Source organism: Staurois parvus, unplaced genomic scaffold (genome assembly GCF_062004578.1).
Source record: "Staurois parvus isolate SC_StPar_1 unplaced genomic scaffold, SC_StPar_1.0 ptg000468l, whole genome shotgun sequence".
Taxonomy (NCBI): domain Eukaryota; kingdom Metazoa; phylum Chordata; class Amphibia; order Anura; family Ranidae; genus Staurois; species Staurois parvus.
Window position 1 is genome coordinate 4,802,835 of NW_028318264.1, and position 24,034 is coordinate 4,826,868.

At 43.8% G+C, this 24,034-nt stretch overlaps 1 protein-coding gene across 1 annotated transcript in view; it reads left to right on the forward strand.

Annotated features, from left to right (window-relative positions):
- Positions 1–395: 395 nt before the first annotated feature.
- PTPN3 (protein tyrosine phosphatase non-receptor type 3) overlaps positions 396–24,034 on the forward strand; it is a 235,213-nt gene continuing 211,574 nt past the window's right edge. Inside the window, exon 1 of the mRNA XM_089689065.1 lies at positions 396–670. The gene's annotated coding sequence lies outside the window, so the exon portion shown is untranslated. The remainder of the gene's footprint in view (positions 671–24,034) is intronic.

The window sequence follows — 24,034 nt, forward strand, 5'->3', positions numbered from 1 at the left end:
CGCATGCGCAGTGGGATGTCGCAGAGCCACAGTTGGCTTCCCACGGTTAACATGCTGGTAACAGGAACACTAAGACCAGCAAAGAACCGGCACAGGTGAGGACATGGCTGGATCCCTGGAAAGGTAAGTGTCCTTATATTAAACGTAGCTGTATATACAGGATTTGTAGGGGCACAAGATCCTCTTTAATACAGTCACAGGTGCACTGCCTAAGTATTGGTTGATCTCACGGAGATCGTACAGTGTACGCAGCCAGTGAGGATCTGTGCGATGTCTCCGCCTTGTCCTGAGGTGTGAGGAGAGGGAGGAGTCGTGTGTATTAGAGGCTGGAGATGTATTAGGAGGCGTGGTGGAGGGCGGGGCCAGTGATGTCAGGCGGAGGAGGGGAGGGCTGACACCAGCCGTGTTCAGGGGAGATCTCCTCTCCGGGAAGGTTGATGAATGGTGAGAGGAGATCCATCGGCAGGAGGAGAGGTGGAGCTGTACTGCTGTGGACTGACAGAAGACAAGGAGGAGACTTGGCCGGGGAGTGGGACACACAGGGACTAGTAGGGATCTGCTTCCTGGATAGAAGAAAGCACCACCTGCCTTCCTTTGTCAGCCTGGAGGAGATCGGGGAGGAATGTGTGCGATCAGCCTGTAGAGGACGACTCGGCACTGGATGGTGCAGGTAAAGGGCTGAGCCCCGGGCACGGGGGGGGGCACTCCGATCCGAGCACCGATGTCCGATCTGATTGGCATTGCCAGTAATCGGTGTACAGAGCCGACACCTTGTACACCAGTCCGGGATCACTGAGGTCAGAGCAGGACCGGAGTCCCTGTGATCACCTATAGAGGAGCCCGGGCACCGTGTGTGCTGTGATCGCCCGGGCACGGTGTGTGCTGTGATCGCCCGGGCACCGTGTGTGCTGTGATCGCCCGGGCACCGTGTGTGTTGTGATCGCCCGGGCACGGTGTGTGCTGTGATCGCCCGGGCACGGTGTGTGCTGTGATCGCCCGGGCACCGTGTGTGCTGTGATCGCCCGGGCACCGTGTGTGCTGTGATCGCCCGGGCACCGTGTGTGCTGTGATCGCCCGGGCACCGTGTGTGCTGTGATCGCCCGGGCACGGTGTGTGCTGTGATCGCCCGGGCACGGTGTGCGCTGTGATCGCCCGGGCACGGTGTGTGCTGTGATCGCCCGGGCACGGTGTGTGTTGTGATCGCCCGGGCACCGTGTGTGCTGTGATCGCCTGGGGACACAACTTTCCTCCAGTCTTGGCGTGTATGTGGAGGGCAGATTATCCCATCGGGAGATCAGATGACACCATCCTGAGTGACAGCAGAGTGCAGGCCTGTCAGGGATCCCTCCTAGGATCTCCTTGCCATACACTATACAATCTCCTTCAGATCTACCATCAACTATGTGGTACAAGGACCCGCATGATGTGATACAAAGTGAATGGAGTGTTTCGATGTGTAGAGGAGATTGTACAATGTACAGATTGTGTAGTGTATGGCCAGCTATAGGAGATGAGAAGCAATCATTACTAATCCAGGGATGACTTCAGCTTTCTTTCCATCCGATCATCAGATTTTATTGCCCCATGTTTATCTATGATTGCACAATTGGTGAATGTACTGAGCTCTTGCAGAACGTATTGTGATTGGTGGATTGTAGTGTGTGGAGAAGTTGTACCGTGATCCTGCATTGAAGTTGCATCATCTGCCATAGCCGGGCTTACACCAGACGCACTGAAATCGAGGTTTATACATCGTATGGACGAGACCCCCCCGTGGATCTCCCCGACCCTGCGTTACGAGGTACAACATGCTGCATTGTTCACACTGGAACCACATGAATGGAGTGCAGGAGTGCGGACACATCCATCCATTAACATGCCAGAAAATGCACCTCAAAGGCACTGCAAACGCCCACAAATGTAACTACGAATGAATGTAAACCCGCATGTGGCACAACCCTTGGGGCTCATTTACACCCACTGGAAAGTCTTTGAAAAGTGCCCCACAGTGGATCGCTGTTCAGGAGCAGTAGAGGTGCAGCTGACGGGCAATACTGCTGCCTCCTGAATTTTTTTTTTTTTTTTTATCAGCCAAACGGTGTGTTGGAATGGTACCGCGCCACATCTTGGCTCACAGTCGCAGTGGCCTCACATGAATAGGTCACATGTGGTACTGCTACTGAACACAACGTATCATTATTGTCACTTATGTGTACAACCACATCCAGCTGCTGTGCTAGGTTAAGTAGGGCGGTGAGGGGTCAGTAAAACCATGGCTCAGCCACCTATTTCCCCCCCCCCCCTTCCCCACTGTAAGTGTCAATGAGCCCCTGGAGCGGGGGGTCTCCAACCTTTCTAAACAAGGGGCCAGTATAATGTCCTTCAGACTGTAGGGGGCCGGACTGAGGCCAGTGGGAGTAGACATTGTCCTGGTGTCAGTGGGAATAAACAATGGATCATCATTGCTGTCAGTGGTAGGAATACTGCCCCATCGTTGATGTCAATGGGAGGACATATGCCCAATTGTTGGTGTCTTCGGGAGGAATGGTGCCCAATTGTTGGTGTCTTCGGGAGGAATTGTGCCCCATCCTTGATGTCTTTGGGAGGAATGGTGCCCCATCCTTGACGTCTTTGGGAGCAATGGTGCCCCATCCTTGGCGTCTTCGGGAGGCATGGCGCCCCATCCTTGGCGTCTTTGGGAGGCATGCTGCCCCATCCTTGGCGTCTTCGGGAGGCATGCTGCCCCATCCTTGGCGTCTTCGGGAGGCATGCTGCCCCATCCTTGGCATCTTCGGGAGGCATGGCGCCCCATCCTTGGCGTCTTCGGGAGGCATGGCGCCCCATCCTTGGCGTCTTCGGGAGGCATGGCGCCCCATCCTTGGCGTCTTCGGGAGGAATGGCGCCCCATCCTTGGCGTCTTCGGGAGGCGTGGCGCCCCATCCTTGGCGTCTTCGGGAGGCATGGCGCCCCATCCTTGGCGTCTTTGGGAGGCATGCTGCCCCATCCTTGGCGTCTTCGGGAGGCATGCTGCCCCATCCTTGGCGTCTTCGGGAGGCATGCTGCCCCATCCTTGGCGTCTTCGGGAGGCATGCTGCCCCATCCTTGGCGTCTTCGGGAGGCATGGCGCCCCATCCTTGGCGTCTTCGGGAGGCATGGCGCCCCATCCTTGGCGTCTTCGGGAGGAATGGCGCCCCATCCTTGGCGTCTTCGGGAGGCGTGGCGCCCCATCCTTGGCGTCTTCGGGAGGCATGGCGCCCCATCCTTGGCGTCTTTGGGAGGCATGCTGCCCCATCCTTGGCGTCTTCGGGAGGCATGCTGCCCCATCCTTGGCGTCTTCGGGAGGCATGCTGCCCCATCCTTGGCATCTTCGGGAGGCGTGGCGCCCCATCCTTGGCGTCTTCGGGAGGCGTGGCGCCCCATCCTTGGCGTCTTCGGGAGGAGTGGCGCCCCATCCTTGGCGTCTTCGGGAGGCGTGGCGCCCCATCCTTGGCGTCTTCGGGAGGCGTGGCGCCCCATCCTTGGCGTCTTCGGGAGGCGTGGCGCCCCATCCTTGGCGTCTTCGGGAGGCGTGGCGCCCCATCCTTGGCGTCTTCGGGAGGCGTGGCGCCCCATCCTTGGCGTCTTCGGGAGGCGTGGCGCCCCATCCTTGGCGCCTTCGGGAGGCGTGGCGCCCCATCCTTGGCGCCTTCGGGAGGAGTGGCGCCCCATCCTTGGCGCCTTCGGGAGGAGTGGCGCCCCATCCTTGGCGCCTTCGGGAGGAGTGGCGCCCCATCCTTGGCGCCTTCGGGAGGAGTGGCGCCCCATCCTTGGCGCCTTCGGGAGGAGTGGCGCCCCATCCTTGGCGCCTTCGGGAGGAGTGGCGCCCCATCCTTGGCGCCTTCGGGAGGAGTGGCGCCCCATCGTGGGTGTCATTGGGAGGAATTGTGCCTCTTCATTGGTGGCAGTGGGAGGACACATGCCCAATTGTTAGTGTCAGTGGATGGAATAGTGCCCCAAAGGCCTGATAAAAGCAAGCAAGGGGCCACATCTGGCACCCAGGCCACAGTTTGGAGGCCACTTCCGTGGAGTGAAGTAATGTGTTGTGTCTGACAGTTTACATTTAGTAGTGTGCTGGTAGGCGGAATGTATGGCTTCATGAAGTCCATATCCTCAGACCGCAGTCTTCCCACATAGATCTGCCTGTAATTGAGATCAGTAACTTGTCTCCATTTCCAAGTGCAATCCTGCTCTCCTTCCCCAGAGTGGACTTAGCCCTTTAACTTGCTGCTGGTGGGCGGGTTTGGGTATGTTAACAGTGGAAGCTGCTGCCTCTGACTTGGCTTTCCTACACATTTTTTTTTTTTTCAATGTTGTAACTAACATCAATATTTACCCTGAGCCTGAGGAGTTTTCACTGTGCAAAGTGTGGAGGGGGAAGGGAATGATCCTAGTTCAGGAATGTACTTCTGTATAAAACTGTGTCTTTTGGTCTTTGGTGATACAATGTGTGTTTATAAACATTTGTTTTGTTTTCAGCAATTGGCTATCTATTATGAACAGGAATGTATCAACTCTTTCTAAAATACCTGTACACATTGTTTGGAAATGTGACAAATCACTCTTTATGTTATTACCGGGTAATCGTGAAAACTGTGTTGTGCAGTCGTGATGTAACTTATGAACTTTGGTCAGAGATCAGTAAGGCAGTACTCGCACCTATACAGTTTTATCACACTGATCCGCTGCAGTTTCCTCGCGGTTTTCCTGCGGGTTACCCACACTTTGCCATCGATTTCCATTAGATTGGGCGATTTTGGTTTGTTTTTTGAAAATGCACCAAAAATGCTGCATGCAGGACTTTTGGTGCGCTTTCAGAAAACGCACCAAAACCACCCAATCTAATGTTAGTCTACAGCAAAGCGTGGGTAACCTACACAAAATTTGTGGGTACGCTGCAGGAAAAGAGCAGATCAGGGTGAAAAAGGCCATTCTGTCAGATGCATTCCCCAAGGCCTGTTTCACGTGAGCATCATCCAGCACGTGAGCATCTGTTCAGCATTGGATCTGTAAACAAATCCACTGCTGATTCAGAGTAGAATGACACCGATGTCACATTAAAAAATAGTACCAAACTTGGGTAATAAACCTGTGAGCAGGCAGCTCTTTATTGCAGAAGAGACCTGCAATAATGAACACTTGCCTGCCTTCATGCATTCTTCTACTAAATTTACACGGAGCTGCACATGCACAGCTCAGCATGCATTGCTGGCACACTCTGGCTATGCCGGAATAACCGACTCACCTGCACATGCGCGAGATGACATCTTTCCCCCACCAGTTAATTAAGAAGTCAAAAACCTGGTGGCCGGGGAGAAGATGATGGGGGCTGGTGAGGGGTGTAATTGCCCACATCACTGGAAGGTGGAGGTAAATATTTCTGGGGTTTAATTCTGCATTAAAGTGGTTATAAAAGGCTCAAGGTTTTTCCATGCATGAAGGTAAAAAAAAACTTCTATGTGCAGCAGCCCCCCCCCCCCCTAATATGTACCTGAGCCCCACTGCAATCTAGCACTGTGCATGAGAGTCTTGGCTCTCAAGGCACTCTCCCTCACTCACTGCGGGAGCCATGGGCTCCCATTGCTGTCATTCATAGCCAGTGAGCCATGAGAGAGGGGTCAGGGCTGAGGCATGGCTCTATGTGAATGCACACACAGAGAAGCAGCTCAGGAGCTAGCCTGCTTGGGTGGCCCCATAACAAGCTGCTTGCTCTGGGGGCACTTGGTGGGAGGGAGGGGCCCAGAGTGCCAGCAGGGGACCCAAGAAGAGGAGGATCGAGGCTGCTCTTTGCAAAACCATTACACAGAGCAGGTAAGTATGAAGTAATTGTGTGTGTGTGTGTGTTTTTTTTTTTTTTGTTTAGTTTTTTTAACTTGCCTTTAACCACTTGCCCTCCTGAGAATTTACCCCCCCCCCCCCTTCCTGACCAGGCTTCTTTTTGCTATACAGCGCTGCACTATTTCAACTGGTAATTGCGCGGTCATGCAATGCTGTACCCAAACGAAAATCTATGTCCTATTTTTCACACAAATAGAGCTTTCTTTGGTGGTATTTGATTACCTGTGCGCTTTTTATTTTTCACGCTGTGAACAAAAAAAACCAGAAAATTAACAAAACAATATTTTCTCATTTCTGTCACACAAAAAAATCCAAAAAAAGTAACGTTCGTCATAAATTTAGGCCAAAATGTATTCTGCTACATGTTTTTGGTTAAATAAATCCCAGTAAGTGTATATTGATTGCTTTGTGTGAATGTTATAGCGTCTACAAACTATGGTATAGATAATGGAATTTACACGGCTTTTACTTTGACTGACTATCGCATTTCTTGAGGTGCTAAAATACCAGGACAGTACAAACACCCCCAAATGACACCCTTTTCGGAAAGTAGACACCCTAAGCTATCATGTAAGCTATTATGTCATTTAAGTTGTCACTTAAATTATATATTTCTTGCACAAACCATGGGTATATGTGGAATTACACCCCAAAATACATTCTGCTACTTCTACCGGTATGGGGATACCACAAGTGTGAGACTTTTTGGGAGCCTAGCCACATACAGGAGCCTGAAATCCAGTAACCACTTTGAAAGCCGTGAAGGTTCGTAACTTCCTCATTTCACTTCCCCACTACCTATCACAGTTTTGGAGGCCCTGAAATGCCAGGATAGCACCAAACCCCCTCCCCCCCCCAAATGACCCCTTTTTGGAAAGTGGACACCCCAAGGACTTTAAAAAGAGGCATGGTGAGTATTTTGCAGATCTAATTTTTTCTCACAAGGTTTTTAAATATAAAAAAAGAGAAAAAATGTTTTTGTTTTCTTTCTTCATTTTCCAAAAACTTGTGGCAACAAACGAGATCTGCAAAATACTCACCATGCTTCTTATCAAATTCCTTGGGGTGTCTACTTTCCAAAAAGGGGTCATTTGGGGGGTTTGGTGCAAACTTGGCATTTCAGGGCCTCAGAAACTGTGATCGGTAGTGAGGACGTGTCGTGAGGAAATAAAGCCCTTTAAAAGCCTGAAGGTGTTTATTGAATTTTGGGGTCCTGTACTTGGCTAGACTGCCAAAAAGTCTCTCACATGTGGTACCCCCATACTCGCGAGAAGTAGCAGATTGTATTTTGGGGAGTAATTTCACATATACCCATGGCATGCGTGAGCAATAAATCATTTAAGTGACAATTTTTGTGTGTAAAAAAAAAAAAAAAAAAAAAAAAAAAAAATATTGTGGTAAAAAAATAAATTTTTCTATTGACTCAACATGCCTCTCGGCAAATAGATTGGGGTGTCTACTGTCCAAAAAGTGGTCATTTTGGGGGGTGGGGGCGTTTTATGCCCAGCATTAGAAGTTTATGCCACTTATCACACTGCTAGGAAATTCATTTGAACCCCAAAACATCATATATTTTTTTTTAAAACGGACACCTTAGTGAATAAAATGGTGGGAGCTGCAATTTTGTATGTCACATAGTACTTTTTTCAAACGCAAATTTAAAAAGAAAATACACTTGTCCAAAAATTTTGAAAAAAAGTGTTTTTTTTTAATAAAATTTTGCAAATAAATAAATATTTCATCATAAATCTTGGCCAAAATGTATTCCGTTATCTTTTTAGTAAAAAAAACAAAAAACAAATTAGTTTATAACCAAAAATTATAATTTTTAAACATTTTTTTATTTTATTTTATTTTTTTATATTATTATTATTTTTTATTTGTATTTTTTTTTACATACTGTCACCCTAGCAGTACAGTGTCACCATGGTGACACTGTACTACTTGTGGGGGGTGATGAAGATTTTTTTTTTTTTTTACACTGATTGCTTTTACACCCATATAGGATGTAAAAGCAATAATTTTCTCTTTCTCTCTGTCTGCATTCTTGCACTCATTGAGAAGTACTGAGTGAGCTATGATTGGTCACAGCTTGTCACATGGTACAAGGCTGTTGTGAATAGCTCTGTACCATGTGACCTCTGTGATCATTCACAGATTTCACACGTAGTAAGCAATGATGTCACAAGTGACATCTTGCTTACTACTTTGCATGTGACCACTGATTGGCCAATCAGTGATCACATGATCGGGACCTCGTACAGAGGTCCCGTCCGATCGGTGTTTCACTGTGTCCGGAGGACACAGCGGGTACCGGATCTCGGTGCTGCGTGCTCCCAGGGAGCGCGCACAAGCAGGGTGCGGGGAGGCCGTTTATAAATGGCCACCCGACCCTGCACTGTCACCGTCCGGCCGTTTATATATAACGGCCGGTCGGGAAGTGGTTAAAGAAATAGTGGCTGTTTAATTAGCAAAGTGAATGCTCACTCAGCTTAACCGTATTTACGTAACTAAGTCTTCACTTTGAATATACAATCATCTGCAAAGGGAAAAAAACTGGATTTTTGCTTGTAAATGATTAAAATGAACACACCTTCACCTCATTCACTTTGCAAAGTCAGCATGCTCTATTATTAGTAAATCAATGCCATTGCATCTTTTTGTATCATGACAAAAGGTGTGTACCAAGAGGTGTTTGAAGACCAAAAATGCCCCTTATTCCAAACATACAGCGCATCCAGAAAGTATTCGCAGCGCTTAACTTTTGCCACATTTTGCTATGTTACAGCCTTATTCAAAAATTGATTAAATTCATTTTTTTCCTCAACATTCTACAAACCGTGCTCCATAATGACAACGTGAAAGAAATTCGTTTTGAAATCTTTGCAATTTATTCAAAATAAAAAAAAAAAATGTACATACAGTGGATATAAAAGTTCTACACACCCCTGTTAAAAAGTCAGGTTTTTGTGATGTAAAACAATGAGACAAAGATAAATCATTTCAGAACTTTTTCCACCTTTTAATGTAACCTATAAACTGTACAACTCAATTGAAAAACAAACTGAAATCTTTTAGGTGGAGAGAAGTAAAAATAAAAAAACTAAAATAATATGGTTGCATAAGTGTGCACACCCTTAAACTAATACTTTGTTGAAGCACCTTTTGATTTTATTACAGCGCTCAGTCAATTTGGGTATGAGTCTATCAGTATGACACATCTTGACTTGGCAATATTTGCCCACTCTTCCTGGCAAAAACATTCCAAATCTGTCAGATTGCGAGGGCATCTCCTGTGCACAGCCTTCAGATCACCCCACAGATGTTTGACCGGATTCAGGTCTGGGCTCTGGCTGGGCCATTCCAAAACTTTCATCTTCTTCTGGTGAAGCCATTCCTTTGCTGATTTGGTTGTATGCTTTGGGTCGTTGTCATGCTGAAAGATGAAGTTCCTCTTCATGGTCAGCTTTCTAGCAGAACCCTGAAGGTCTTGTGCCAATATTGACTGGTATTTGGAACTGTTCATAATTCCCTCCACCTTGACTAAGGCTCCAGTTCCAGCTGAAGAAAAACAGCCCCAAAGCATGATGCTGCCACCACCATGCTTCACTGTGGGTATGGTGTTCTTTTAGTGATGTGCATTGTTGTTTTTGCGCCAAACATATCTTTTGGAATTATGGCCAAAAAGTTCAACCTTGGTTTCATCAGACCATAACACATTTTCCCACATGCTTTTGGGAGCCTTCAGATGTGTGTTTGCTAAATTTAGCCGGGCTTGGATGTTTTTCTTCTTAAGAAAAGGCTTCCATCTTGCCACTCTACCCCTTAGCCCCGACATATAAAGAATATGGGAGATTGTTGTCACATGTACCACACAGCCAGTACTTGCCAGATATTCCTGCAGCTCCTTTAATGTTGTTGCTGTAGGCCTCTTGGCAGCCTCCCAGACCAGTTTTCTTCTCGTCTTTTCATCAATTTTGGGGGGACGTCCAGTTCTTGGTAATGTCACTGTTGCGCCATATTTTCTCCACTTTAGGACTGTCTTCACTGTGTTCCATGGTATAGCTAATGCCTTGGAAATTCTTTTGTACCCTTCCCCTGACTGATACCTTTAACAGTGAGATCCTTCTGATGCTTTGGAAGCTCTCTGAGGACCATGGCTTTTGCTGTAGGATGAGACTAAGAAAATGTCAGGAAAGACCTACTAGGACAGCTGAACTTTTATTTGGAGTTAATCAGAGGCACTTTTAATGATGGCAGGTGTGTACTGACGCCTATTTAACATGATTTTGAATGTGATTGCTTAATTCTGAACACAGCTACATCCCCAGTTATAAGTGGGTGTGCACATACTTATGCAACCACATTATTTTAGTTTTTTATGTTTACCCCCCCCCCCAAAGAAAAAAAAAAAGATTTCAGTTTGTTTTTCAATTGAGTTGCACAGTTTAGAGATTACATTAAAGGTGGAAAAAGTTCTTAAATGATTTATCTTTGTCTCATTTTTTCACATCACGGAAACCTGACATGTGTAGATTTTTTTTATATCCACTGTAAGTATTCACAGCCTTTCAATACTTTGTTGAAGCACCAATTACAGCATTAAGTCTTTTTGAGTATGATGCTACAAGCTTGGCACAACTATTTTGGGCAATTTCTCCCATTCTTCTTTGCAGTACCTCTCAAGCTCCATCAGGTTGGATGGGGAGCGTCGGTGCATAGCCATTCTCAGATCTCTCCAGAGCTGTTCAATCGGGTTCAATTCTGGGCTCTGGCTGGGCCACTCCAGGACATTCAGAGTTGACCCATAGCCACTCCTTTGTAATGTGGGCTATGTACTTAGGGTTGTTGTCCTGTTGAAAGATGAACCATCACCCCAGTGTAAGCTCCAGAGCGCTCTGGAACAGGTTTTCATCAAGGATGTCTCTGTACATTGCTGCATTCATCTTTCCTTCGATCCTGAATAGTCTCCTAGTTCCTGCCGCTAAAAAACATCCCCACAGCATGATGCTGCCACCACCATGCTTCACTGTAGGGATGGTATTAGCGAGGTGGTGAATGGTGCCTGGTTTCCTCCAGACATGACGCTTGGCATTCAGGCCAAAGAGTTCAATCTTTGTTTCATCAGGCCAGAGAGTCTTGTTTCTCATGGTCTGAGAGTTCCTCAGATGTCTTTTTGGCAAACTCCAGGAGGGCTGCCATTTGCCTTTTACTGAGGAGTGGCTTCCGTCTGGCCACTCTACCATACAGGCCTGATTGGTGGAGTGCTGCAGAGATGGTTGTTCTTCTAGAAGGTTCTCTTCTCTCCACAGAGGAACACTGGAGCTCTTTCAGAGTGACCATCAGGTGCTTGGTTACCTCCCTGGCTAAGGCCCTACTCCCTCGATCGCTCATTTTGGCCGGGCTGTCCGCTCTAGGAAGATTCCTGGTGGTTCCAAACTTCCTCCATTTACGGATGATGGAGGCCACTGTGCTCATTGGGACCTTCAATGCTTCAGAAAATTTTCTGTACCCCTCCGCAGATCTGTGCCTTGATACAATCCTGTCTCGGAGGTCTACGGACAATTCCTTCGACTTCATGGCTTGGTTTGTGCTCTGACATGCACTGATAGCTGTGGGACCTTTTTATATACACAGGTTTATGCTTTTCCTAATCATGTCCAATCAACTGAATTTCCCACAGGTGGACTCCAATCAAGTTGTGGAAACATCTGACGGATGATCAGTGGGAACAGGATGCACCGTAGCTCAATTTTAAGTGTCATGGCAAAGGCTGTGAATACTTCTGTACATGTGTTTTTTTTTTTTTTTTTCGTTTTTTTATTTTTAATTAATTGCAAAGATTTCATAACAAACGTCTTTCACGTCATTATGGGGTATTGTTTGTAGAATGTTGAGGAAAAAAATTAATTGAATTCATTTTGGAATAAGGCTGTAACATAACAAAATGTGGCAAAAGTTAAGCGCTGTGAATACTTTCTAGATGCACTGTATGTATACCCTTTTACAATATTTAACCACTTGCCGCCCTGCCACTGTACATATACGGCGGCAGGGCGGCACTGGCAGGCAAAACCACGTTTTAAAACGTGTGTTTTGCAAACAGCTAGGGGGCACGCGCAAGGCGCGCCGCCGCCCTATCTGTGCTGCTGATCACCGCCGCAGATGTGAGTCGCTGGGTCACAGCCGGTCCTTAGCGGCTATCTCCCGGCGATTGGCGGCAAACAGTGACAGACAGCACAGCTGCAGTAGCTGTGCTGTCTGTCACTTCCCTGTCAGCTCGAGGATGAGCTGATCGAGAAAGAACAGTTTCTCTTTCTCGATCAGCCTTGTCCCGCCCAGTACACACCCGCCCCCTAATAAAACACTCCCCTCACTCCTATAACCCTTCCCTGCAAAATAAAGTTAACCCCTTCCTCCCCATTGCCATTAGTACAGTGTCAGTGTTTTTCTTTTTGCACTGATCACTGTATTAGTGTTTTTGGGGATGTCAGTGACCCCAAGTCAGTACCCCCCAATGTCAAAATGTCCGCCGCAGTCCCGTTATAAGTCGCTGGTCGCTGCCATAAGGCCCTGATCGCCGCCATAATTCGCTGATCGCAGCCATTATTAGTATAAAAACAAACCCTAAAAATCTCAGTATCTTTCCCGCCATTTGTAAACGCTATAACTTTCACGTAAACCAATTACTTTACATGTATTGGTTTTTTTTTTTTTTTTTTTACCAAAGACATGTCGCAGAATGCATTTTGGCAGAAATTTATGACTAAATTTGATTTTTGCATTTTTTTTACTGGACATGTTTTATAGCAAAAAGTCCAAAATATTGTTTTTTTTTCCTCAAAATTGTCAGCCTTTTTTTTTATAGCGCAAAAAATAAAAACCGCACAGGTGATCAAATACCACCAAAAGAAAGCTCAATTTGTGGGGAAAAAAGGATGTAAATTTCATTTATATACCGTATTGCATGACCGCGCAGTTGTCCGTTAAACTAGCGCAGCGCTGTATAGCAGAAAAATGGCATAAATTGCAGTATCTATACCATAGTTTGTAGATGCTATAACTTTCACACAAAGCAATCAATATACACTTATTGGGATTTTTTTTACCAAAAACATGGAGCAGAATACATTTTGGCCTAAATTTATAACCAACTTTGAGTTTACTATATATTTTTTATAGCTGAAAGTAAAAAATATTGTTTTCTTCAAAATTTTTGGCCTTTTTTTGTTTATAGCGTGAAAAATAAAAAGCGCACAGATGATCAAATTACACCGAAAGAAAGCTCTATTTGTGTGAAAAAAAGAACATAAATTTTGTTTGGGTGCAGCATTGCATGACCACGCAATTATCAGTTGAATTAGTACAGCGCCGAGTAGCAAAAAGAGGCCTGGTCATTAAGGGGGGTAAATCCTCAGGAGGGCAAGTGGTTAATTAACCTAAGTTTATCTAAAGGTAATTTTTTTTTTTTTTTGTTTAAATCTTGGAAGGGTTAGACTCTCTGGAGTAGGGAAGGGTAAAGCTGGTCCAGTGACATTACCCAGTGACCCAGCCCCTTTTGTTTATTTTAGTGGCGGGGTGAATGACAGCTCCTTCTTGGAGCCATAAAGTAAAGAAAGAAAAAAAGCTGACACTTGCATTTAAAAACCGGAAATTACATTTAGTGGCAGCAAGGGAGGGAGCCTATTTGTATACACTGCTACCTTGCTGCATACACTGCTCCTATCCTACCCCCTTCTTGCAAACACTGACCCCCCCCACCCCCTTCACCCTACAAAGAGGACCTGTCACTTATATCACTTATATGCTATCACATAGGGGACTATTGGTCCCCTATGTGATAGCAATAAAATAATAGGTTAAAAAAAAAAAATAAAAACACACATTGAAAGTAAAAAAATTAAAATAAAAAAGTTTGAGCCTCCCCACCCCCGTTTTGGTTTTTGGCCAAGTGCATCCTGAATTTTCAGTTTCGGCACCAGAATTTTGATTTTGTTGCACCACTAATTAATTGTTTTTGTATTTTTTTTTTTTTCTGCTAGAAAACTGTTCTCAGAAACTCAAACCAGAAGGGTTTTTTTTTTTTGCCTCAAAACTTAATGTATGCCTCTAAATGTCCTAATGTGCATGGACACATAGAATAACATTGAGGTGCTTCTACGGGCAAAGTGCAAAACTCCTGTAGAAGCAGTGTTTTTGTTAAGGCAGTGTGCATGGACCCTTAATATAAAAGTGTCCCTTAGGCCTGCAGTACAGGCAGGTCCAGGACACAGCTTAGCCGCTGGCCACTTACTGGTTGCTAATCCTGGATTCTGACAGCTCTGACCTGGAAGTGTACAAATCTGAGCACTTCTGGGTGTAGCCTAAATGGATGACTTTGGAAAAAGTTTCCCTTTCTTCTCTAAATTTTTATTCTGTACTGGTCAATGGCAATCACAGGTAAGTTGTAAAGCCAGTGGAAGGCAGAAAAGATTATGGGGGGGATGTTTGCATCAGGTGTGGTAAATTTATATGTGTATGTGGGAACCAGCCAGATAGGAAAAATCGCATTTCTAATTCAAATGCATTTTCATGCAGTAAAATTGTTGTTTTGCTGTATAAAAATGTGACAAATGTAAATAGGTCTTGTAGCTGCCCAAATCATCACTGCTAAGCACAGAAAAGCCAACTGACAATAATGATAAATACAAATCATTATTGCTGCATAATTACTAAAAGAACTAAAACATACCCTTTTTTTTTTTTTTAATCCATTTATTTAAAAATTTGAAATGATTTATTGCATGAAATCTAGCTTAAAATGTTTCTTTGGGTAACATCAATATTCCTTGTGTCTTTTTTATTGAAGTGATTTTATTAAAAAAAATATTTTTATAATAACATAACTGAAAAACCGTACCCTTGCAGTGGGCTTCCCTCACACTGAATGGGTTAAATGCTCATTTTTGCTCAAGGGTACCAGGAAAAATTACTATTACTTACCTTATCACTTGCTCCCTTTGCAAAGTTCACTCTCCTCTTCTCTTGCTGCTGCTCCGAGTTGTGCGCGGGCCCTCGGCATCATCACCTACAATGGAGACTCGTTGATCCTGCATGGGTGTTTTTTGTTTATTTTTTGTTCCCCCAGAGTTCAGCGTTAAACCATTTGTGCTGCACTTTGTACTTAGAATTCTCAAAAATAAAAGGCCGTGCTAAATTTTTCATACATTATTAAATGTAGATGTGTCTTCTATTTCTTTTAAATTATTTTCTAGACATTGATGTGGAAGCATTCGAATATGCAACTTGCCTAGCAGATCATTGACACTACACATGATTAATGTTGCTTGATTGTGTATTCCCTTACACTGGAAAGATACCACCCCACCGAGTGTGTGGGAATGGCTCATATGCCTGAACCGACTAGAGGAAATGGAAGAATTAAAGCCGGTCAGAGACCGTTTGAATCTCGACCGCTTCAGAGCGGACTGGCCGACTATCAAACCATGCATGGGCAGGCTGAATGTACCCAAGTTGATGGACCGATCCACTTGGGTACAACCAGCCTGTTGGATTTTACATGCTAGGAGCTATTATAGCTGGTAGCCGTAATCACTGTGTTCTCCCAGCAGGGACAGCTCCCCCCACTGGGAGAATAGGGGGATGTTGATGTGGGAGCTGAGAAAATTTGGTTGCAGGAAAGAAAAATTCTCCATCTATGGCCGGCTTAACTTTCTGCCTTCACTAAACCTGGGTCTGCTGGTCCCATTTCAAAATGTCTGATTTAGTACAAAACTATTCTGTCCCAAATGTAGACGCTAATGCTCGGACATTAGCATAGGGGTCTCGCCCTGTGTAGTTGTCTCTGTAGCTGATAAGTTGGGGCCTCCCCCCCCCCACCCTTTCTCCTTAACTTGTTCTGGTTGAAGGTGGAGTGACTGAAACCTATTCCCTTTCATGACCCCCACCCAGTATATTGTTTCTTTTTCTTCTCCTAGTTTCCCTGCTGTTCTGACTGCTGTCTTTAACTTCCCTCTGCCCCCTTCTTCTACACAGACCTGCATATGAACTCCAACCAGCGGTGAGACCACCTACCATCTAATGCTGTGGACCATAACTGGTTAATTGATGCCATCCCAGATTGCGTACTATTTATGGCTCCTCCTTATACCTTCATAAGTTGGGACTGGGCCCTACACATGGACTCCTGCTGTTTATTTTACTTTATTTTCATTGATTGAGACATTTCTCTTCTGAAGGGCTTCGTTTTTTCCCCTCACAGACACCTCCTGATGGACTTCATGTCTTTGTGTCTGATGGTCCGGCGGACATATGCAAATATTTTTAGTATGTATGTGTTTTGTAATGTCAACTTCTTCAATAAAAATGTATTATGGAAGAAAAAAGAATATGCAACTTGCTATTGTTTGCAAATATCTGTTTATCTTGCCATTTCTAAGGGCCTCCCCATTGTCAGTTGCAACAAAGTAGCAGCTGATCCTCTAGCTGTTCCGTTGCCACTGTCAGTGAGCATGCTCCTCCAGTTCCTGGGGTGTGCTTTTCTCCTCTCTCCTTTTTGAAAGCCACATCATTTGAGATATTTTGTCAACCTAATGGTGGCTCCAGGAGGTTAAGGGCTCGTTCACACTAGGCTGTTTTGCCAACGCTTGCCAAACGCCCCTATAGCGTTTGGCAAGCGTTGGTCCGGCGTTTGCGGAGCGTTTTTTAACGCTCGGCAAACACTCCGCAAATGCCAAATGCGCGGTTTAACGGCAGTTGCTAGGCGTGTGCCGAGCGTTAAAAACGCCCCACAAACGCCTATAATGCATTTGAGTGGTGTTACCGCTCCGCAAACGCCCCGCAACCGCACTGCAAACGCTGGCCGGGCGTTTGCGGAGCGGCACCATAGACGAGAATAGGAGGCTTCAAAGCCTCCTGACTCGACCAGAGGCATCCGTTTTGCCGCGACGCAACGCTCCTGTTAGAACAGCACCATGTGCTGTAATGTGCAGAATTGGCAGAGGCGTTTGGGAAGCGGTAAAAACGCTTCCCAAACGCCTCTCTGCTGCCTGCACACAAGGCTAGTGTGAACGTAGCCTAAATGTCATTTTCTCCCTTTAACCTGTTCTCTGCCCTCATAATCATCTGTGTTTATGGGGGGCTCCAGCAGGAATGGTTGATAGAGGATTATTCCTTGCAGCTGCCCCACATGACATCCACTATTGAGGCTTGGGAGTAGTAGTGAGTGTGGTTGGCAGCAGCTCCTATCGGGAGCCTCACAGCCTGTCCATTATCGGACATGAGAAACTTCCAGAAGTGACGCATTTTTGAGCAGAAGTTTCTGGCTTGCTCCACCCCCTTGTCTCACATCGCAATTGGGAAACACCAAAGTGATCACTTTATATGGCAGTGAAAAAACTGTATTTGGAAACTTTTTTTTGTTTAATGTCTGCTAGGAATGATTTATTTTAATGTCCGACTACCTGATGTTATATAGATGGTTGCAATGGGTTTAATGACTGTTTAAACTCATTTTAGTATTTTTTTTAATTATGTGATTTATATGTGGATGCCAGCATTGAAGTATCAAAGTAGGTAGTTCTTGTAAGCACATTCTAATGGTGTATGCGATTGACCGTACCAACTCTTGTCTTCGATGATACCAATGAATCTGCTTGCCTACAACAGGGTTCAAGAATATTATGGGAAGCCTTATTGTATTGTATTGTGTAAACTCACTTTCTTTATTCTAACTTATTGTCTTTCAACCCTGACAAACACATGATTTTTGATTCTGCAGATATATTCAGAAAGTACATGAAATAGGTTTAATGTGTGACGCATTCATTTAAAAACCATATTCTGGTTAGAGGTTTCCTGTACCACAGCAGAACTGATTCCCCATTTGCATCTTTGGTTGTTATAACAGTCAGAAGCTGTGTTGAATGCCAGAAAGCTTCATGTAATTGTCTATGATGAAGTGTTGAGGTTGAAATTAAAATCACATTATTAAAATAAATACATTGTGGCAGTTGTTAGAGATACTGTATGTCTTGGGAATATTTATTTGATTCACAGATGTGTCCCTTAGCAATTTTCTTGGTGAACCTTTAATTTTACTTTTACATTGAGATTGCTACAGATTATTTTTCGAAGTATCAACTAATTAAAATGGAAATCCTCAATTGAAACTGGGTATGACAACAAGGAGAAATCCCCCCACCTTCTATGACTGCTTTCTTGGGATTTCCCTTTAATGATTTTTCATGAGATTTGGTTTTGGGGGTTGCTTTGTGCAAATTTTGATTCCAGCTGTGTGTGTGTGTGTTTTTTTTTTTTCTTTAAATGAGGAAGCCATCCCTTCATAACTTTGTTTTTTTTTTTTGTTTTTTTTTGAGATCCAATTCTCTTGAATAATTTGCTATCTTTCCATTAACCAAATAAGCATTGGAAAGATAGTCCATTATTGGAAGGAGAGTCATGCACATGTTTCAAGAGTAAACTTATGCAGCAAAAAGCTAATAAAACCTTTAATATTACAAATCAAAGTAAATTCAATGGTTATTAAAGGAAAAGATGAGGAAGATAACATTATTCTAACACAGTCTAGAGCAATTTGTTCAAATTGTTTTGAATGTCAAATATAATTTAGTTTAGCATCCCTGTTTTGAAGAAAAATGGAATTCAAAAGAGAAATCCTTTTAACTACTTTCCTGCCGCCATATAGCAGAAATACTGCTACAGGGGTGGCAGGGGTGGCAGGGGTGCACAAAATCATATGTGTATATATATATATATGTGATTTTGCATTTTTGGGTAGGGAGCGCTATTTGCAGCCTCAGCTGTCAAACACCGGGTCCCGGACGGTGATTACTCATCGGCACCCGGTGATCGCCAAGTATTACCAACGGGGGAGAGAACTGTATGTAAATAATACAGTACTCTCTCCTGTCAGCTCCTGCATACTGCTTTGTATGGCTCTGCATAGCAGAGCCATGCAAAGCAGTGTGCTTACAGTTGAAAGCATACACACAGCTTACTGTGAAACAGCATACAGTTAACCCTTTGATTGCCCCACATGTTAACCCCTTCCTGCCCAGTGTCATTAGTACAGTGTCAGTGCTTTTTATTAGCACTGGTCACTGTATTGGCACCACTGGGGATGTCATTAACACCAAGTCAGTTCCCCACAATGTCAGAATGCCCGCCGCAGTCCCGCTATAAGTCGCTGATTGCCGCCATTACTAGTAGAAAAAAAAGCATTCCAATATATGCCATTTGTAAACGCTATACCTTTCTTGTAAACCAATTAATTTACATGTATTGGGAATTTTTTTAGCAAAGACATGTAACAGAATACAATTTTGGCCTAAATTTATGACGAAATTTGATTTTTTTTTTTACGGGACATATTTAATAGCAAAAAGTGAAAAAATATTTTTTTTCCCTCAAAATTGCGCAAAAAATAAAAAGTGCACAGGCGATCAAATATCACTGAAAGAAAGCTCTATTCATAGGAAAAAAGGGACTTAAGTCTCATTTGGGTGCAGCGTTGCATGACCGTGCAATTGTCAGTTAAAGTAACGCAGTGCCGTAACGCAAAAAATGGCCTGTTCGGGGGAGGGGGGGGGGGGGAGAGTAAATCCTCTGGAGGCAAAGTGGTTAAAGTGATATTAAAGCTTAATTTAAAAAAAAAAAAACTTAAAAAGAAAAATGTTACCTGCTCTGTGCAATGATTTTGCTGGTGCTCCTGGCTCCTCCCCCCTTGATCAGTGCCCCCGATAGCAAGCTGTTTGCTATGGGAGCACTGGTGAGTGCTGACTCCCAAGCCCTGCTTTATTTGTTCATAAGAGATAATACATAGAGCCGCATCTCTCTTCATTGGCTGTGACTGACAGCAATGGGAGCCAATGGCTCCCACTGCTGTGTCTCAGCCAATGAGGAGAGAGAGACTTGGGACAGCCGAGGCTCCTGTGCACATCGCTGGATCGAGTGGGGGCTCAGGTGGGTATGTGAGGGGAGAAGCACACATGCATTGAATGCATGAAAGTAAAAAACCTTCAGCCTTTACAACTACTTTTTAAGTATTTTATTTTAATAGCCCGTTAATGTGGTGTTTTACATGTGTTGGAACCCGAAGAGACTTGGGCTTCAAATAAGGATTTTAGTTTTGCCGTCTATTAGTTTTGTATATTATGAATATTAACCAGAAGAAATGTTTACTAGGAAAAGTGTTATTAGACATCATACAGATGTCAGGGAAAGCTCAGGAGGCATGTAAGGCCCTCTTACAAGATGTGTACAAGAGTACAAGATGTGAATCTGATCATAAATTGAGTCATTGCCAAGGCTATCACCGAGTTGAGAAACCTGAATGAAGTACATGGACTGAGACACAGTCGGGGTCAAGACTGGTGGCAGTCAAATGAGACGAGATCAAGCAGGAGATTGGCAAATAAGGCTTGCCTGGTTATGGACTGACCAGGGGCGGACTGACCATTAGGGTACTCGGTCACTGCCCGAGGGCCCGGGGTCAGTAGGGGGCCCTATAAGATGCCCCTGGTACCTTTCGTTGGCTTATTCATAGGCTTTTTTGGGTGTGGGCCAAAGGGACCCCATGATCCCCTATTGCCCGGGGGCCCCATGAGTTGTCAGTCCACCCCTGGGGCTGACTATTCTGGAAGTGAAAGCCTTTTTAGAGGCATCAAAGCCTTAAGTGGGCCATTTTTTTCCTTTGGTAATGTTTTGTATACGCACCTATGGTGTGCACTGCTATGTAGTAGGGTATTCTGGGAACTGGAATCGGTGAAGGAATGGGTGAGACTCTCACAATGCAGAACTGGGACATCTAGAATTATAGTTCTTATAATTTTATAGGGTTTGAGTCTCAGTCCTCTGGGTAAACCGGCTATGTTGCAAGGAGAAAATTAAATGAATCATTGAGTGAACAGAAAAATGTTATATATATATATATATATATATATATATATATATATATATATATATATATATATATATATATATATATATATAGTAAGCTCCAAGGAGCAGGCCCTTCCTATCCTCTTGTATTGTTGCTGTATTGTCTCCCATTATACCGTAAAGCGCTGAGCAAACTGTTGGCGCTATATAAATCCTGTATAATAATAAATATATATATATATATATATATAAAGACAAGACAATACACATTAAAAAGGGTTTGAAAACAGAGTCATTATGAACCTAATGCAAGGAAAGGCAGTTTTTTAGATTGCCACACCATGGCTCATTCAGAAAGGGAGGTAGACAGGAGGTTACTGCTCTTTACTGATGATGTAGGTGGGAGATTTTGAGCAACTTCTGCTTCTTCAGTGTGACTCACCGTTAATCAACTAGATGCTGAATTCTACTACATGAATAAAAAGATAGGGTGCCCGCTGTTAAAAATCCCTTTTTATTTAGAATTATTAAATACAGTTCCAATGTACAGCATTTTTATATGAGACATCATTTGGCTAGGCAAATGGGATAAAGGGGTATACTCTTAGTACTGCTTTAACTGCCATCAGTTTCAGAGGAAGGCAGAAGCCAATAGCTTTGAATGAATGTAATAAATGTGTGGCATGGTGTGCGGCAACCCACCATAAGCAATCACACCTATGGTGTAAATATAGGAGTTGTTGAGCATTCAATGAGAACAAGGCCCACGACTTTTCACTTGAATTATATTCTTTATGAAAAGAGTACTTTTACTTGCCTTTTAATCCTTCCTTTTTCTTTTTTTTTTTTTTTTTAATCTGTTTTTAGCTGTTAGTCCCTATTAGGCACATTAAGCTGTGCCAACTTGCACTTCTGTAATTCAACAATTTTAAAATTATTAGTTCTGAAAGTATTGATGGGATTAGTAGTACTCAAAGTAGACAATACATAGCTATTTTACAAATTCTAGCTGTTTATTTTGAGCAAAAATCATTTTGCTTTTAGGGCTATAATGATAATATTTTGATTGTGCCTTTTTCTTAGCATAGAAAACACTCAGATGCTTAAAATGGCTACAGTATGCATCTCTAGGTCATGCCATATGTCACCTCACAGAATCTATTTACACAAGGAAGGATATCATTCTCTTCTGAGGTCATTCTTCAACTATACTGCAACAAAAAGAACAAATCCATCTGATCTTAAATGCCCCTTTACATTTTTATCATATTTGAATTTCCCAAGGATCACACTGGCAGTCCTGTGTACTACATTAGGAAATAAATTCACTGGTAGCTGATTATATTGGCAGGTCATCTACATCCTCTTACTTTTCAGCTGTTAAAATTGGTAAACATTATTCTTTTAAACCAAACTTGTGCTCATACTATGGAAAAAAACTGCCTTAATGGTAATAATTGCACCTAAGTACCTTAACTATTTTAGTATTAATTTCAAAATCTTTCCTCTGCACAGGGCTGTTGGGCTTCATTCACAAGGGTATATGCATATTATCTGCATGGAATGCAGGTTCTTGCTGGCAGAGCTAGCAGATGATCCTATGAAAATATGTGCCTAAAAGTATTCACCTTCTTTTAATGGCCTTATGTGTATACACATTTAAATTTCTAAAATCTGAAGATCCAGTATCTCACAGAAGTGAGTACACCCCTCACATTTTTGTAAATGTTTTATTATATCTTTTCATGTGACAACACTGAAGAAATTACACTTTGCTACAATGTAAAGTAGTGAGTGTACAGCTTGTATAACAGTGGAAATTTGCTGTCCCCTCAAAATAACTCCAAATTGGGCCAAAAGTGTCAATATTTTGTGTGGCCACCATTATTTTCCAGCACTGCCTTAACCATCTTTGGCATGGAGTTCACCAGAGCTTCCCAGGTTGCCACTGGAATCCTCTTCCACTCCTCCATGACGACATCATAGAAGCTGGTGGATGTTAGAGACCTTGTGCTCCTCCACCTTCCTTTTGAGGATGCCCACAGATGCTCAGTAGGGTTTAGGTCTGGAGACGTGCTTGGCCAAACTCCTGTGAGGAAGGGCAACAGGAGTCCCTGGCTGTCAGTCAAACTCCTCTGAGGAAGGGCAAAGGGCTTAGCTTACTGTCACTGTGTGTGTGTCTATGGACACACACAGGCCAGATTGAGAGCATGCATGCACAGGTACCCTCAAAGCACATGGCTTGCTAAGAGGGCACTTGGAAGAAGAAATAGTGGACAGCGGTGGCAGGGGTCCACTAATGAGTTATGTGACCACTCTGTGCAATAACCTTTAAACCAAAAACATATCTTTAATCTGACGGATGAGGGGGTGCTCAAATATTTTGTGATGTGATTGTGAAGGCTTTGGATTTTTGGAAGTTTTTTTTTTTTTTTTTTTTTATAATCTGGGCAGGGCACAGAACTAAGTAAGAAGATTGGGGAGTGAAATGGTAGGTTGTGTGAAGAAAACCAAAAGCTCATCTGCCTATCCTGCCACCTTGTTTTCAGTGTTGGGGAGAGATACCCTTAATTTGACCTTACGTGACAAAGAAAAGTTTACAGACTGACTATAGCCATGATAAGCCAAGTTGTGAACCATTATGGAAACCAAAACTATGAGAGATGGTTTCATTTATTATCACCATGGTGGTAGGTTGGGGATATATATCCCCTATCCACTTCTGGATCTCCCTCATACCAAGATACTACATCGCTTCTGTCATGAATGTATACTATATATGATCAAATGTTTTTTGGCATCTGTCGAGAGGAGGAGAGGGGGTATATCCATACAGTGAGGAACAGAAGTATTTGAACACCCTGCGATTTTGCAAGTTGTCCCACTTAGAAATCATGGAGGGGTCTGAAATTCACATTGTAGGTGTATTCCCACTCTGAGAGACAGAATTAAAAAAAACAAATTCAGGAAATCACATTGTATGATTTTTAAAGAATGTATTTGTCTTGCACTGCTGAACATAAGTATTTGAACACCTAAGAAACAGCAAGAATTCTGGCTCTCAAAGACCTGTTACTGTGCCTTTAAAAAGTCCACCTCTACTCCACTCATTAATCTAACTTAGTAGCATCTGTATGAGCTCTTTAAAGACACCTGTCCACCCCACAGTCAGATGCTAACTACTACCATGGGCAAGACCAAAGCACTGTCAAAAGACACCAGAGACAAAATTGTGGACCTCCACAAGGCTGGAAAGGGC